This window comes from Palaemon carinicauda, chromosome 21, assembly GCF_036898095.1.
Source record: "Palaemon carinicauda isolate YSFRI2023 chromosome 21, ASM3689809v2, whole genome shotgun sequence".
In the NCBI taxonomy this organism is placed as follows: Eukaryota; Metazoa; Arthropoda; class Malacostraca; order Decapoda; family Palaemonidae; genus Palaemon; species Palaemon carinicauda.
This window is the reverse complement of record NC_090745.1, coordinates 49,813,925-49,829,565: the sequence shown is the minus strand read 5'-3', so window position 1 is coordinate 49,829,565 and position 15,641 is coordinate 49,813,925. Positions and strand designations below refer to the sequence as shown.

General features: G+C 43.4%; 1 protein-coding gene and 1 pseudogene across 1 annotated transcript in view; one reads left to right on the top strand and one right to left on the bottom strand.

Annotated features, from left to right (window-relative positions):
• The window catches only part of LOC137614898 (solute carrier family 22 member 21-like), a 947,260-nt gene that overhangs the window by 667,280 nt on the left and 264,339 nt on the right, over positions 1-15,641 (bottom strand). The window lies entirely within an intron of this gene.
• Positions 2,235-11,385, top strand: LOC137615498 (uncharacterized; annotated as a pseudogene).

The window sequence follows — 15,641 nt, the reverse complement described above, 5'->3', positions numbered from 1 at the left end:
AGAGAAAATCATACAACTAATTGTTTTTATGAGCTAAAATCCGTTTTCCTTTCATTGTCGTTATAAATATTGTCATTGTGTTGGTACTTCCCTTTGGGGTCATGGGCTATCACCAAGTTTACTAAATTTTCTAAAATAAAGCATTTTTTGGGCTCAAGCCATGTCGTCCTGATGGAAGTTCCTAAAGTAGCTTCCTAAGGGATATATGTTACTACAGTGATATTCCAGGAGAATTAAACCTTCAGGTCCCAGAATTCTAACTCCTGGAGCGAATATCCTTAAATTTTCTCTCAAGGATATCGCATAATATCAGAGGACGTATTCTTGACACGCCACATAGCAATCTGCACCCCTAATAGCGTTTACGCTTCGAGGGGGATGTGGCAGAATAGAAGGGGGGACGTATCAAGGTTGCCCACGTTCTCATACTACTATTGACCACCACAGCAGCGCCATTCCCAAGATGGCGGACATTCCTAATTTTGTAGCGATTTCGCTTAGTGGTGTTCCCTGTTGATCTAACTTTTCGATTGATTTACAAGAATTTTTATTATGCATTCTCCAACTTCTTTTGCCTTTGGAAAGTTGAGTATTGGGTCTTTACAATGAGTAATTTTTAGCTCCTGTTTCACAGTGAAATTAAAGTAATTTATTGTGTTTAGAAGCTAAGCCTCATACCGGAGGTGCCATGGGCACAGTCGTTCGTTAGTTATTTAGTTAGTTATTTAGTTAGTAGAACGACTTCCCGGTTTTAAATAGCATTAATTAATTAATTGATTATGTAAGCTATTTAGGCAAATTATACTTGTAAAGATATTTATAATGTGCATAATTTTCCTTTCTGTGTCGATCGTATAGAGTTTCGGTGAGTGAGGTAACAGAGATCTCGTCTCGCCTAGGTAACCTAACCTAGGCATTTTATTATACATTTTGACATTTCCCTGATTACCCTCGTGTATTGTGATTTCAATTCATGCAGAGATAGTTATCTCTTAGAATTAGATGAAACATTACACGTCTCCAAAAGGGGAATTAAAGGTAATCCCTCTTTCCATCTGAGTGTAGCCTTAGGCTACAACCTTAGTGGGTCGGCCTCGAATTTTTAATTCAGGCATTACTATCCTACGGTTTTTTCTGCCCTTCCCCTGTAACCACAGATGCAGGTTTTTGGGTTTGGGCCAGAATCTCAGAGTATTTAGTCTGTAGTCAGTAGCTGACTAGTAAGATGAATAGAATTCTTTTGCTAGGTTAGGCTGCCGACACAGGAGGCTAGACCTCCCTAGGCCACTGCTGAAGGGTCTGTACGATATGATACCTTCTCCCTGTGGCCTAGCAGACTAATCCTGTGTTGGTTGACCCTAAGCTGAAGAATAGAATTCTTCTACTGCTTAGGGGATACCGGCACTAGAACCCCGTTCCCTTTCTGTTTAGAGGTGGTGGCAAGGGTGCTACTAACCTCTTTATTGTATTAATCTAACCCTAGGCTAAGGAATAGGATTCTTTAGCCACATGGGATAGTTCTAATACAGGAACGGAGTTTCGTTAGGTAAGGCAGGACAGGCTATATGGCCGGCTCCTGCTGTACCTTTTACAGGACCCTCTTTTCCCTTCCCTTCTATCCCTTTATGTTGGCGACTCCCTGCAACCTTACCGTTGCCGGTGGGTTGCCGGGATTGACCAAAACATGGTCAGTAGCTATTTCAGTGGAAGGCAGCCATGACAACTGCCGGCCGGCAGTCATGACAACTGCCGGCCGGTAGTAATAACATCTGCTGGCTGGCAGCCATGACAGCTGCCGGCCGGCAATCATGATGGCTGCTGGCAGGCAGCCAGGGCAGCTGCTGGCCAGCAGCTGGTGGCCATATTGGCTGTGAGTGGGAGGGAAGTCACTTCTGTTACCAAAGGTTCTTTAGTTCTCCCTTGGACTGCTAGCAACAGCGTCTGTTGCCGGGGTGCTGCCTACCAGGCCGGCACAGATTGGTGCTGACTCAACCGGCAGCACGCCGACTGTACTGATACTGCCAGCCGGCAGTACTGTAGCTGGATGGAAGCTTGAATGTTACATTCTCCCCTTCCATTTGAATCTTCTTTCTGGAGAAGGTAGTAAAATAAGATTGTTACACCCATATTTACTGTATATATACACAGTATTAGGTAGCCTTTTCTCCATGCTATCTCTCTCTCTTTTAGCTAGCAGGCTGGATGTGCCGGCAAAAGCTAGCTATGCTGACGACATGCCGACTGAACTACAGTATATGTTTATCCAGGTAATTAGTATATTTGCAGTATAGGACATACTGCAAATAGAAAGCTACTGTATGTATTATACTACTAGTGTTTTCCAATATATTTTGAGTATCCTACCCAAGTATTTGTGGAACCCAATCTCATATTGAAAGAATTTAATTTCTTCAAGATTCTGATTAGAAATCAGTTTTCAGATTATCCTGCAATATTAAAATTTTTAAGGACTGTAGAATAAACTCCTAACCCTTAAAGGGCATAGCCCTTATCCTTGAGTCTCCATGATTAGGAAACTCTATGATTTAATATTGTAAGGGAGGTCACAGCAAATAGGTTCAGTGGGATACACGAATATATGTCTTTAATTTTTCCCAGTCCAGTTGGTATCATGCCAGCTGGACCATGCAGTCAGATGCTTGCCATAAAGGCAGCACATTGGCTGGATCACACTATATATAATTATACAGTAGCCAGTAATTTGCAATATAGTGCATACTGCAAATAGAAAACTACAGTATGATTATACAGTAGTTATTTCTAACATATCTTGGGTACCCTTGTGCGAGCTTATGCTGGTGCCGCTTTTATATTCCAGGAATAGTGTTTCTTCATTAAGCTGATTGAGAAATCAGTCATCCTTACCCTACAGTGTTTAGTATAAAAGGGGCAGTGATTTATACACTTCTCTACACCTAGGGGTGAGAGACCCCCTTTTTAGTTGGAGTTCCTTTGATAAGGGAATCTCCTCACATTTAATACTGAGGGGAGGCAACAGCATATGTTTGCGGAGGATACACAAGTATGTGTCTTCTACTATCCCTTTATAGCTTGCTATCCTAAGCTATTTTGTTAAGATACGACTTTTTGATATATTGGTTATTAGTGAGATAATCAATTATATACTCATTCTGTTTTCCTTTCTTTACAGGAGGAACACCAGATGTCATGTGTTGCAATCTTCTGCAAAACTAAGAGTAAGTGTTTTTACGGACATAATGTATGCAGGTTTCATGCCCCCTGCAATATTATTTCCGAACCCCTGCATTATTGGAATCCGCAGGCTTGCAAAGTATGTAGGACCTTATTGTCCGAGGGTTTCAAGAATCCCAAGTCGGTAGAGTCTAGGGATGCAGCTCGTTTCAAGCTACACAACTGGGTGAGAGGCTTTCAGAAAATCTCTCCGGGACCTTACCTGCCTAATGACAAGATGCGTAGGATACTATTTCCAACAGCAAGTAAGGAAATAGTGGTACTCCAGACACAAGGTACATCTCTCGATGGCCAGATAACCTTTGGGAAGGAGCGCAGAAAGCGCCCACGGGAAGAAGGGGAGAATGTCGGGTTGGAATTGTCTCCGTCTATTCCTGCTCTAGAGCCAGCGACATCGATATCTCCACCTTCTATCCCTCTATTAGATGGAATGGACCAGTTATGGGCCAAAGTGAGGAATCTAATAGAAAACTTGTGCAAACAGAGCGAAAAGCAGGAAGCAAAATGCAAGGTAGAGCCTTGTAAAGCTCCACTTTTCACTCCACAGGGGTCATACAAACGACCCATAGATCAAGACCTTCCGACATGCTCCAAAACCAATCCCTGGAGGTTTGCCGAGCTGATGCCAATTTTAAATGGCAAACTCTACATCTCAGAGAAGATGGGTGCTGTTCCTTTGGACAAGATCCAGTTTTGGCCAAGCTTTGACACTTTTCCTAACTATTTCATTAGACTGAAGGATGAACCAAGGTTAAGAAAAGGAACGGAATCAAAGGAGGTTATGATTATCGACCATGATAAAGCACAGGCTATCCTATCAAGTAGCATAGAAAAGGCGGGTTACTCGGTGTCGAAGGTATTCACACCAGGTAACAGGCACTCTTTCTTTCTTGCTCCTGCTTCAATTTCATTCCCCTTTACGGAGAAAGCATTTAAATATGTCACCGAGGCAGTGGAGGCAGGTAAACCGTGTCCTACACTCAAGGAGTGTTAGCTTCTGTCACTAGCCTTTCCCAGACAGGAGAAGAACTGGAAGGAAGCCCATTTAACCTTTTCAGTTGGAAGACTTGAGGCGGATGTCGCCAGTCGACAGTTTAAAGAAAATCTCCCTAAATTATCCGAGTTTCTCTTACATGATGAACAAGAGACAAAGGAGAAAATTGTAGTCTCCCTATCTCTACAAAACTACATAGAGTTCTGTTCATCTCATCAAGATACCCCAGACATGCTCAAGGTCTTACCTAAAATACATATGGTTATCTTTGTAAAAGACCTTAATGCCTTTATAAAGGCTAGAAGAACATGTAGGGAGTTTGTGTTCGCTAACGCGACAGCGAAACACGAAACAAGGAAGCTAATATTTTCCAACATCTGGGGTAAAGACCTCTTTTCAGACCAGGTAGTCAGGAAAGTGATTAAGAACGCTACCACGGAGAAAGTAGGACTTCTCCAAAAGTGGGGCATCCTTTCACAAAGAGAGTCTTCCACGGTTGTGGGTCCCCAACCTAAGAGGAAGACGGAAAGGTCTGGAAATTAATTTCGAGCTGTTCAACAACATCCCACAGTTGTAGTGACCGCACTGCCACAGGCAGGTGGTCGAAAATATAATCCTACTGATCACTCGAAGCATAGAAATGCTTCTGGTAGGAGGGAGGTTCCTTTAGGATCGCTGGACCTTCGATCCTTAGGTCCATGGCCTAATCAAGATGGAACTAAGATGGGAGGTGGAGATGTCTCTACCACCATTTCCTCAACTCCTATAATCCAAAACCCTCCTGAAGGAGTTTACCTGAGAGCTCTAGAGCATACAGGTGGTAAGGAAACTATAGTCCACCGAATTCCAGGGAAGGCCATTGTATGTCTACGAGAAGGACTCAAGAAAATTCAAAGTCATTCTGGACTTGTCGCCACTCAACAAGTCCAAATAAAACAACGAGTTCAGAATGTTTATCCTTCTGAACATAAAGACCCTGTTGCAAAAAAGGGTGCTCGTAGTCTTACCAGACCTAAAAGTCGTCTATTGGCAACTTCCAGTCAATCACCCTCTACCCTTTACGGAGAAAGCATTTAAATATGTCACCGAGGCAGTGAAGGCAGGTAAACCGTGTCCTACATTCAAGGAGTGCGAGCTTCTGTCACTAGCCTTTCCCAGACAGGAGAAGAACTGGAAGGAAGCCCATTTAACCTTTTCAGTAGGAAGAATTGAGGCGGATGTCGCCAGTCGACAATTTAAAGAAAATCTCCCTAAATTATCCGAGTTTCTCTTACATGATGAACAAGAGACAAAGGAGAAAATTGTAGCCTCCCTATCTCTACAAAACTACATAGAGTTCTGTTCATCTCATCAAGATACCCCAGACATGCTCAAGGTCTTACCTAAAATACATATGGTTATCTTTGTAAAAGACCTTAATGCCTTTATAAAGGCTAGAAGAACATGTAGGGAGTTTGTGTTCGCTAACGCGACAGCGAAACACGAAACAAGGAAGCTAATATCTTCCAACATCTGGGGTAAAGACCTCTTTTCATACCAGGTAGTCAGGAATGTGATTAAGAACGCTACCACGGAGAAAGTAGGACTTCTCCAAAAGTGGGGCATCCTTTCACAAAGAGAGTCTTCCACGGTTGTGGGTCCCCAACCTAAGAGGAAGACGGAAAGGTCTGGAAATTAATTTCGAGCTGCTCAACAACATCCCACAGTTGTAGTGACCGCGCTGCCACAGGTAGGTGGTCGAAAATATAATCCTACTGATCACTCGAAGCATAGAAATGCTTCTGGTAGGAGGGAGGTTCTTTTAGGAATGCTGGCCCTTCGATCCTTAGGTCCATGGCCTAATCAAGATGGAACTAAGATGGGAGGTGGAGATGTCTCTACCACCATTTCCTCAATTCCTATAATCCAAAACCCTCCTGGAGGAGTTTACCTGAGAGCTCTAGAGCATACAGGTGGTAAGGAAACTATAGTCTACCGAATTCCAGGGAAGGCCGTTGTGTGTCTACGAGAAGAACTCAAGAAAATTCAAAGTCATTCTGGACTTGTCGCCACTCAACAAGTCCAAATAAAACAATGAGTTCAGAATGTTTATCCTTCTGAACATAAAGACCCTTTTGCAAAAAAGGGTGCTCGTAGTCTTACCAGACCTGAAAGTCGTCTATTGGCAACTTCCAGTCAATCACCCTCTACCCTCCTATCTAGGATTCAAGTTACACAAAGTAACGTATTTCCTAGGAAAGATACTTATCAGACTAGACACAGTCCTAGATATCTTCATAAAATTGGCAGACACAGTCACACAATAATTAAGCCTAGGAAAGGTTCAGGCAACAATGTTCCTGGACGAGAGGCTGGGGTGGGCAGCACCCAAGGTGGCTGGTCTATGAATATCAAAGGAAATAATCCGGTCCCCGGAACATCACGGATGCAAGATAAGCTTCAAGAAGTCTCGATTCTCTCCAGCTCAAGGGTTTCAATGGTGAAAAAGCCATTGAAGCCTGTGGTCACACCAACTCTCCTTTCCTTTGGGAATGTAAAAGGAGATGGCAAAGTCGGTCAAGAGACTCTGGTAATCAGTCAGATTCCCAAAACGCGAACAGGGAGGAACTCTGATCTCTCTCCAGTTCGCAATAGAGACAGACCCAGTGTTAAGAGCACTGATGCAAGATGCGTTGAGTCTGAAGAAAACAAGCATCAAACGCTCGAAGAGATCTAAAAAGATCGATATCGGTCCTTCCTTAATCGCTTCCCTAACAAAGGTCAAAACCCGAGAGTCCCAAGACCATGTTGGTCCTGTCATGAGTGGGGAAACTCTCTCCATGCAGATCAGATTGTCTACGGCTGATCTGGGACTCCGAAGCGATAACAAGACGCTGCAATCGACAATGCTAGAGAATGCCTCATACAGTCTAGGTGTAGTTAACCATCCCTTACCTAAAGGGATGGCACCTGTCATCAGTTCATATACAACCGATCTGCAATGTGACAGTGGATGCTCTACTCGAGCTGAAGCCGATAGAGTTAGAATGGTCCACAGAAGCAGACCTATTCTCTCCCAGATGGGAACAAGTCCCCGACTCCCCGAACTGCAGTCCAACCTCTTCTTTACGAGCGTCGTCAAGGAACTACCTCGATACGTAGCCCCATACGAGGATCCTCTAATAAAAATGACAGACATCATGTCTTTGAAATGGAAGGGAGAGTCTTAGGATTTCCAGTTCATCCCATCCAATCACCTGCTGAGAGTCCTCAACATGCTGAGATCCTTCCAGGGAGGAGTAGCTCTGTTGGCTCCCAGGTAGCCCAAGAGCAATCTGTCCTCTTTGAGGAAGGAACGGAGGCTGAAGCTGCCCCTAGTTCTGAATCCAGGACTACTTCAGAGGGTTCAGAGATTAATTGCCTGCGATTTATCTCAGAGAACCCGAACCCTTCATTGTATGATTTTCTGGCCCTAGCGGTTAGGAAAAGATTTGGGATCTCAAAAGGCAATAGAGAATTCTTAGAAGAATACAAGTCTAAGTCAACTAGAAGACAATATGAGTCATCTTGGAAAAAGTGGGTTGCTTTCGTAAAAGCAAAAGGACCGAAAGAGATTTCATGAACTTCTGTCTGTCCTTTTTTATCCATCTTCATAACCAAGGTTTGGCGGCCAACACGATAACTACGTGCAAGTCAGCCTTGACTAGACCTCTTCTATATGCCTTTCAAGTGGACTTGGCAAATGAGATCTTTACTAAGATCCCGAAGGCATGTGCAAGGCTTAGGCCTGCAGCACCACCAAAGCCCATTTCTTGGTCTTTGGACAAGGTCCTACGTTATGCCTCATCCATGAACAATGATGATTGTTCGCTTAAGGATCTAACCCAAAAGGTTATTTTTCTGTTCGCTATAGCCTCGGGGGTAGAGTTAGTGAAATAGTGGCCATATCTAGGGATGAGGGCCACATTCAGTTCGCAGAAGCAGGAGAACTGAATCTCTTTCCTTACAATACTGACAAGGTTCTCCAATACCAGAGGCTCCTCCATACCCTTTAACAAAATTAGATATCATCAGGATTTCATGCCAATTTTACAATAGTAAACCCTCATCTATCTCTGAAATTATTAATGCCATCCCCTCTACCGTGATAGGTGAAGATCCGCGTCATAGCGACGCCCCATTTATTTTATTACTTACTTTTATTCTAAACTTTTTTAAACTTCCCCCCCCACCCTTTATTAATACTGATTCACGCTCTATATGCATTAACTTTTCCTACACTCTTGTATAGTATCATACAGTAAACAATTTCGTATTTATGAAAATTTTCCTTGTGTTCAGTACATCCATCAACAGTGTATTAGCAGTTAAAGATTGATAAAGTTAATTAATCTTAAGACTGTTTTAATTTTACATTTTCTCTCTCTCTCTCTCTCTCTCTCTCTCTCTCTCTCTCTCTCTCTCTCTCTCTCTCTCTCTCTCTCTCTCTCTCTCTCTCTGAGTGTGTGGTTCTACTCACCGTTAAAGATAATGCTGACTAGCTTAAATGATGACTATGACGATGTATTAACGTCCTTGTCATCATTGCTGCTGCCGTTGTCAAGTACAAGGTTGTCATACAGGGTCTACTCCTTTGTTCGGATTATGTTGGTATTCAAGCTTATGTTTTTCTTTCGGCAATCTGCAATCAATACTGACACAGCAGATCCCATCCTTACTACCATCTTATTGCGACGCATAATCTTCTCTGCTCTGTTGAAAAGTCATCGATGCAGTCTTCCTGATATTTTTCTTGTCTTTCTTAAGGGAGGAAACGGTTTACTTGATGATGATGTAAAGGCGTCCTACCGCCACCGCAAAACTTCTGTCTTCTTTCAACGAGTCGAGAAGTTTCACCTTCTCAACTATGGTCAGCATCTTACTTTGCCGCTTATGACAGGCTAACACTTGAACAAATCTGTGGCACGCATTGGCACGTCTCGAGTCGTACCAATGCGCAATCTAGTCGTAAACTGGCGTGAAGTGTACGTAAACCCATTGTGACTTTGTGGCATGTAGTGACGAGAATTTTGAAATGTTCAAAATTTCGGTCACGACAAAATTTCGCGACCGGATCGTGAACTTTGAGCAAACTGTTCGTGAACTCGTCGGGACGATGCGGGAGGATTCGTGCCAGTACGTGGCAATGCGTGCCATGCCACGAGTGTCAGGAACTGCCACGAATAGTTCATGAACAGTTCACGTCAAGCACCCGAGTAGTTGATGACATGATCACGAATATGCGCGCGTCGTAGCATGGCCCCGTGCCTTCCCACTGACATGGTTACGAGTACTTCACGCATTGATGGCACGAGCAGTTCACGACTAGTTTACGCACTTCTCGAACAGTTTGCGCATAGCACGAGCAGTTCACGATCAGTTCATGAACAGTTCGCAAACAGTTCACGAGCAATTCACGACTACTGAGCGACAGTGGCGCTCGCGTCGGTGTGGTGGTATATATAGAGCTTCCTGGACACTGCTCGCCATTCCAGAGATCACCAGCAAAGAGACAACATGCCTAAAACCAAGCTGACAAGCAGAGAAGGTCAGAAGCCAACAGGCCAGAGGCAGAGACCGCTGATAGAGATAATTCTCCTCAGTCATCTATATCAAGTCTCGATATCGTGATCCCGGAGACACAGCAGGATCCAATCGAACGCCAGAGACAGCCATCCAGTGAGGACGAGGACAGAAAGCAGAAGAAGCGGGTCTGGGTGTGCAAGAAAGAAATCCCTGAATACCGCTGGACAGAAAAGGCCGAGTTTAGGTTGGCCGACCTTGTGAAGGAGAACCCCCAGCTGTATGACAAGAAGTAGAAGGAGTGGCTCAACGTGGCGGCCAAGAACAGCCAGTGGGACCGAGTTGGAGAGCAGCTGGAGCCTCCTGCCACTGGTGCCCAATGCAAGAAGCATTACGAGAACTTGAGAACCAGGGTGGGGAAGATTATGAAGAAGGAGAAGAAGAGTAGAGCTAGCCAGCCCCAAAGGAGTGCCTGAGACGACCAGATCATGGAGACCTGGAGTTTCCTGATACAACACATCGTCCGGGGAGAGAAAGTCCCCAGTGAGCAGTTTGCTGTCCCAGAATCAGCTGCAGTGACGGTCAGCAACGGAGACAATGATGAAGTGAGGTCCACAGGTTCCCACAGCCAAGCATCTACTAGTGCCGGGAAGGGCAAAGGCAAGAGGAAGCGGTCCAGCCCACCAACAACACAGACAGCCACCACAATCGCCAGCACCTGGGTGGCCCACAGCGACCTCAGTAATGTAATGCAACAGGTGAGAATCTCAATGTCTACATACAGATTGTATTCCAGTTTCATCCATTGCTTTTGACATGGCATGTGCAATATGTTGCATTGAAATGCTGTACTAAACTGTTACAATGTTTGTATATTTCAGATCATCTCCAAAACAGAATCCCTGGCGCCCACCCACTCGTACACCGGCCAGCTCAAGATCGTACACAATTTTTCGTGCCTGCTGGAAGGCCACATGCATGCCATCCCGGAGGACTACTGGCATGAATTCCAGATATACTGCCTCAACCTTGTACACCGCTACAAGCAGCGGCATCAGCTCTTCCAGCAGCCACATCAACAACCACTCATGACCTGGCCAGGCCCACAGAAGCAGCAACCTTGGCAGCCCCCTCAGCAGCAGCAGTTCTGGCATCAACCTCAACCAGCCACCTTGCAGGCACCGCCAGAGCAGCAGCAGCAGCAGCCTCAGCAGCAACCTCCAGCCAGTCTGCCATCACCTGTAACGTGGATGCCACCCCAGTCACTACAGTCTTCAGGCCAGTCCTCCTGGCCCCGTACCATGGAGTGGCAACCAGGGATTCCACCTGCACCGTCAGCCACCCTTGTCCAGGCTCCTTCACCAACAACTTCAGTATCATCAGCCACCTTTGTCCAGGCTCCTTCACCAACACCTTCAGTGTCGTCACTGTCAGCCACATTCAAGACACCTGTGACACCACTCAGCTTCCCGGTCCTGACCCCGGGATCCGTCGACAACAACCTAGAAGAGGGCATGTCACCCTCATCCCTCTGCACCTCCAAGGAACTCAATACACCACTACTCCATCGGGTATCCCCACGCAGCAGTACCAGAACCAGCAAGGACACTGACTGAGATGAGACACTTCTAAATATTTGTAAATAATTGGACTGTGATACTTGTACATATTTGATGTTTGCTGTTTTCATGTTAATAAATTGCTTTCTTATTTCAAAACACTTGTTTTTCTCTTTAACCTTAAAATAAAGTGAAAGAAAAACGGAAACGAAGTGAAACAAAAAAAAAATTACTGAAAAGGGAAAGAAAAAGAAACCAAAAAATAAAGGGCAACGAAAAAACAAACGAAAAATAAACGTTTTTTTTATTTAAAAAATGTTACAACTGTGGATGCAGCTCATGGAGCTACTAGCAGCAAGGACACTGACTGGGATGAGACACTTCTAAATATTTGTAAATAATTGGACTGTGATACTTGTACATATTTGATCTTTGCTTTTTCCATGTTAATAAATTGCTTTCTTATTTCAAAACACTTGTTTTTCTCTTTAACCATAAGATAAAATGAAAGAAAAATGGAAACGAAACTAAACAAAACAAAAAATAAACGAAAAAGGAAAGAAAAAGAAACTAAAAAATAAAGGGCAACGAAATAAAACCCAAAAAATAAACGTTTCTTTTATTTCAAAAATGGAAGAACTGTGGATGCAGCTCATGGAGCTACTACCATTCTTTCTTGCTAAGGGACAGCACCAGCAGGGGACATGTAGTAATGTGAAAGGTAGTCTCGATGATCCTTTGCATCCTGCTAGGTATGATGGCCGGTTAGAGACAGCAGCCCCTGCATGTGTTGGTCAGTCCTCCATCCACCAGGAATCAGACCATGTGTGTCCGGATCTTCACGGTCCACTTCTTAAATTGTGTATGGGTATCTGATGATGAGGTTGTGCAGGACACGGGCACACATGGTGATCAGGTTGATGGTGTTGGGGTGCTGATGCATTGTCGTCAAGAAGCAACGGAACCTTTGACACAAAATTCCAAAGGCATTCTCCACGACACGTCGGGCACAAGACAGCCTGTAGCTATATATGCGTTCTCATAGGACCTTTGACCGATGGGAGAATGGTTTCATCATCCAGGTTCAGAAAGCAAAGGCGTCATCCCCTACAAAGTGATAGGGCACTGGCTGGTCATCATTAGGGAGTGGTTCTGGTTGAGGCACTCCAGTTCTGTTCTCTTCTACCGCATCATGCAGGGAACAGTTACTCCATTTTCCTCCATCCGACGCACCACCCTCTGCCCCAACATCCACATAGAGGAACTTGTAGGTAACATCTGCCACTGCCATCAGTACAATGCTGTGGAAGCCCTTGTAGTTGTAGTAGTAAGAGCCAGCATTGGGTGGGTTCTTTATGGCGATATGCTTCCCGTCCACAGCCCCAGACAGTTGTGGTAATTCCATCTGGAGTTGAACCTGGCAGCAACTTCCTTCCACTCCTCTTCAGTTTTGGGGCAGTGCAGCACTTCATCCTTGTAGACCGCGATGGTGGCTTTACACACCTCGGGTATGAACTTCCAGATGGTACTTGCTTTAACCCTGAAGCTGTACTGAAGACTTGGATAGGAGTTTCCAGTGGCTAAAAGGCGGAGGGTGGCAGCCGGCTTTAGTCCAAGTTGAAGCAGTTCCCTCATGAAGGCAGACTGCTTCTGGAGGCGAGGGGTTAACTTCTCAACCATCTCTTGGAACAGGTCAGCTGTGATTCTGAAGTAAATTTTGCAGCCCCTTTGATCTTCCTTGTGGAGTTCAGTCAGTAGACTGTCATACTGTCCAAACTCGTGCCTTCTGGTTAACCATTCCCTGACCAACACTTTTCTTTGTGTCTCTCTTCGAGGTGGGTTTGTCTTTTCTTGCTCTTCTGTCTCTGCCAGCCTCTTCTTCTGCTCTTCAACAATGGCTAGAGCAGATGTCAGGTACAGGAATCTTCTCCTCTCTGCAATGATTGTGTCTCTGACATTAAGCATGTTGTCTCTTCCAAAGCCAATCCAAAAATGACCAGGGTTTGGAGAGGCCCCGTTTTTATCTGGCGTGGCCTAGTCGGCACGACACCGTCCGAATTGCGCAAACTCGTCGTGCCAATGCGGGAAGTGCGCAAACTATGTGCAAACTTTGCGCGAACTATGCGTGAACTCGTCGTACCAGTTCGTGTCAATGTGGACACTGATGGGCACGCATTCATGAACTCATTGTGAACTATGCGTGAACTAGCCGTGAACAGTGCGGGAGCCTCCCAGTTCGTGCCCCAAAATGGCATGACTTGCCATGACAAATTCGTGGCCAAAAGTCGTGCAAGTGTCAGCCTGGCATTAGACTCCTGCCAGAAGCCTTAAAAGGAGCAGGGAGTTTGGGTAGCATCGTAAAGCTTGAAACAAAAATAAAATCCCAATAAAATTTTCACTGAATGCCGGAACACAAGTTACATTAATGCAGTGTGAGCAAATATAATGTGATTTCTAATGAATCTACTACAATGCATACAGCTCTAATACAGTGTACTTTTATTATGTAGCGGGAAAAAAGCCATGCTATGTAAAAAATTTAGAAGGCTTTAGAAGAAAGAAAAAAAGTGACGTTATTCAAGATGAGTATCAACACCAAAATTATGTTATATCTTAGTAAATAGGAGTTTTGTGAGTGTTTTTATCAAGCGAATAGGAATCATTTTAGTTACATCCTTTGGAATTGTGTAAACGTAAAGTTCTTTTATCACAAAGATCCTTAGGGGAGCATTTTAGGAACGAGGTTTTATGATATATAACATGACTCAGCAAATATAATACATACCCAAGGTGTGGTATATATAAGGCGAGTTTTACACCCCAGAGGCACACCTCCCCTGTCATTCTACGTAAAGTCTACAACATCCTTTGGAATGCAGATCGAAAGTTAAGTTTAACCTTCAGCTACTGATATCTCTGTTCTTTTGTATATCTCTGATCTCGATAATAAGATTATTGTGGTTGAATTACTCAAGAGATAATATACTGTAACTGTCTAAGCCTAGTACCATTTTTGTGTTTGAATTCCATATAGTACTTAAGTGTTGATATAACTGTCTAAGCACAGTACCCTTTTGTGGTTGAATTCTTTTAAAGAAACGAAGCGTTGAGAACTCTGTATAATTGTTGTTTTCTCACTCAGTCTAATTACTAAGCCTTAGCTTTTCCCTCACTTGCTGTAAACGAGATTAAGTTGTGCATTAATCTGCTGATCAAAACCAATTATATAAGTTAGACCCGTGATCTGCCTGTAGCATCACATAAGTGTCCTTTATATTTCTTTAATTGAATATAATACTTTTGAGATTTCACATGATTCAGCACAGGTGAGTGTGGATCGAGATGTAAAAGTCCGCGAGTATGTAAAATATATTTAAAGTGAAACCTGTTTAATTCTGCTTTATTTCACTAAGTGATATTTTTTGTAAAAATTGTATACCCTTAGTAAATGGGTAATAGAATTAGGATTTTGAAAGCCATCTGTATTATTTAATCTTTTGACTCTCTTTTCTATAACTCTGTCACCACCTTAAGTTTGGTCATTATTATTCTTAAAACTATTTAAGTCATAGATCTAAAAAAAACCCTAAATTAGAGCATTTAATTGATTATTCCGATTGATTTTCTGAACAAGTAAAACAACAAAACCTAACATATCAAGCCCGATTGTCCATTCTGTAATATCTAAGTTTCGTAAGCTATACACCATTCAGGTAATGTAAAGCCCCATTAGCCTTGGCTCAGTTCTCGTGCGCTGGCACACCGTGCCAATTCAAGCTTGGTGGTCTAAATAAACATCTAAGTTGAACTATATGTAGTCTACAGTAGGTAACAGGTGGCATTTGAAACACAAAATAATTATTCACCTGATACTGAGCCCCATGCTCAGTTACACATTATCAAGCAAGCATGATAGCACACAATTTTTGTAAAGAATGAGTTTTGTTTTCATTGTTAGGATTCTTCATCCAAATCCCCTGCTGGTAGATAATATTATTTTCTCTAGAATTCAATTCACCATCCATATTAAAATTTTTACCGAATCACTCCTCAATAGATTTTGAGATGATGATGATTTGCTTAGCAGTCTTTTTAAGTAATTGATATTAGTGTCAGCATTAAAAAACAAATCTATCACTAGTAAAGACATATTATATAACAATATCATTCTCTTTCATTTTCATTTGGTGCTGATATTCATCAAATGAAATATTTAGGAGTTATAGCAGCCTACAGACAGTAAAAGTCAGTTCTCAGCAGTCTCTTGCCGGTCACTTTCCTTTTCTCTCTGAATTGGAGCATGCTTTGAGAGA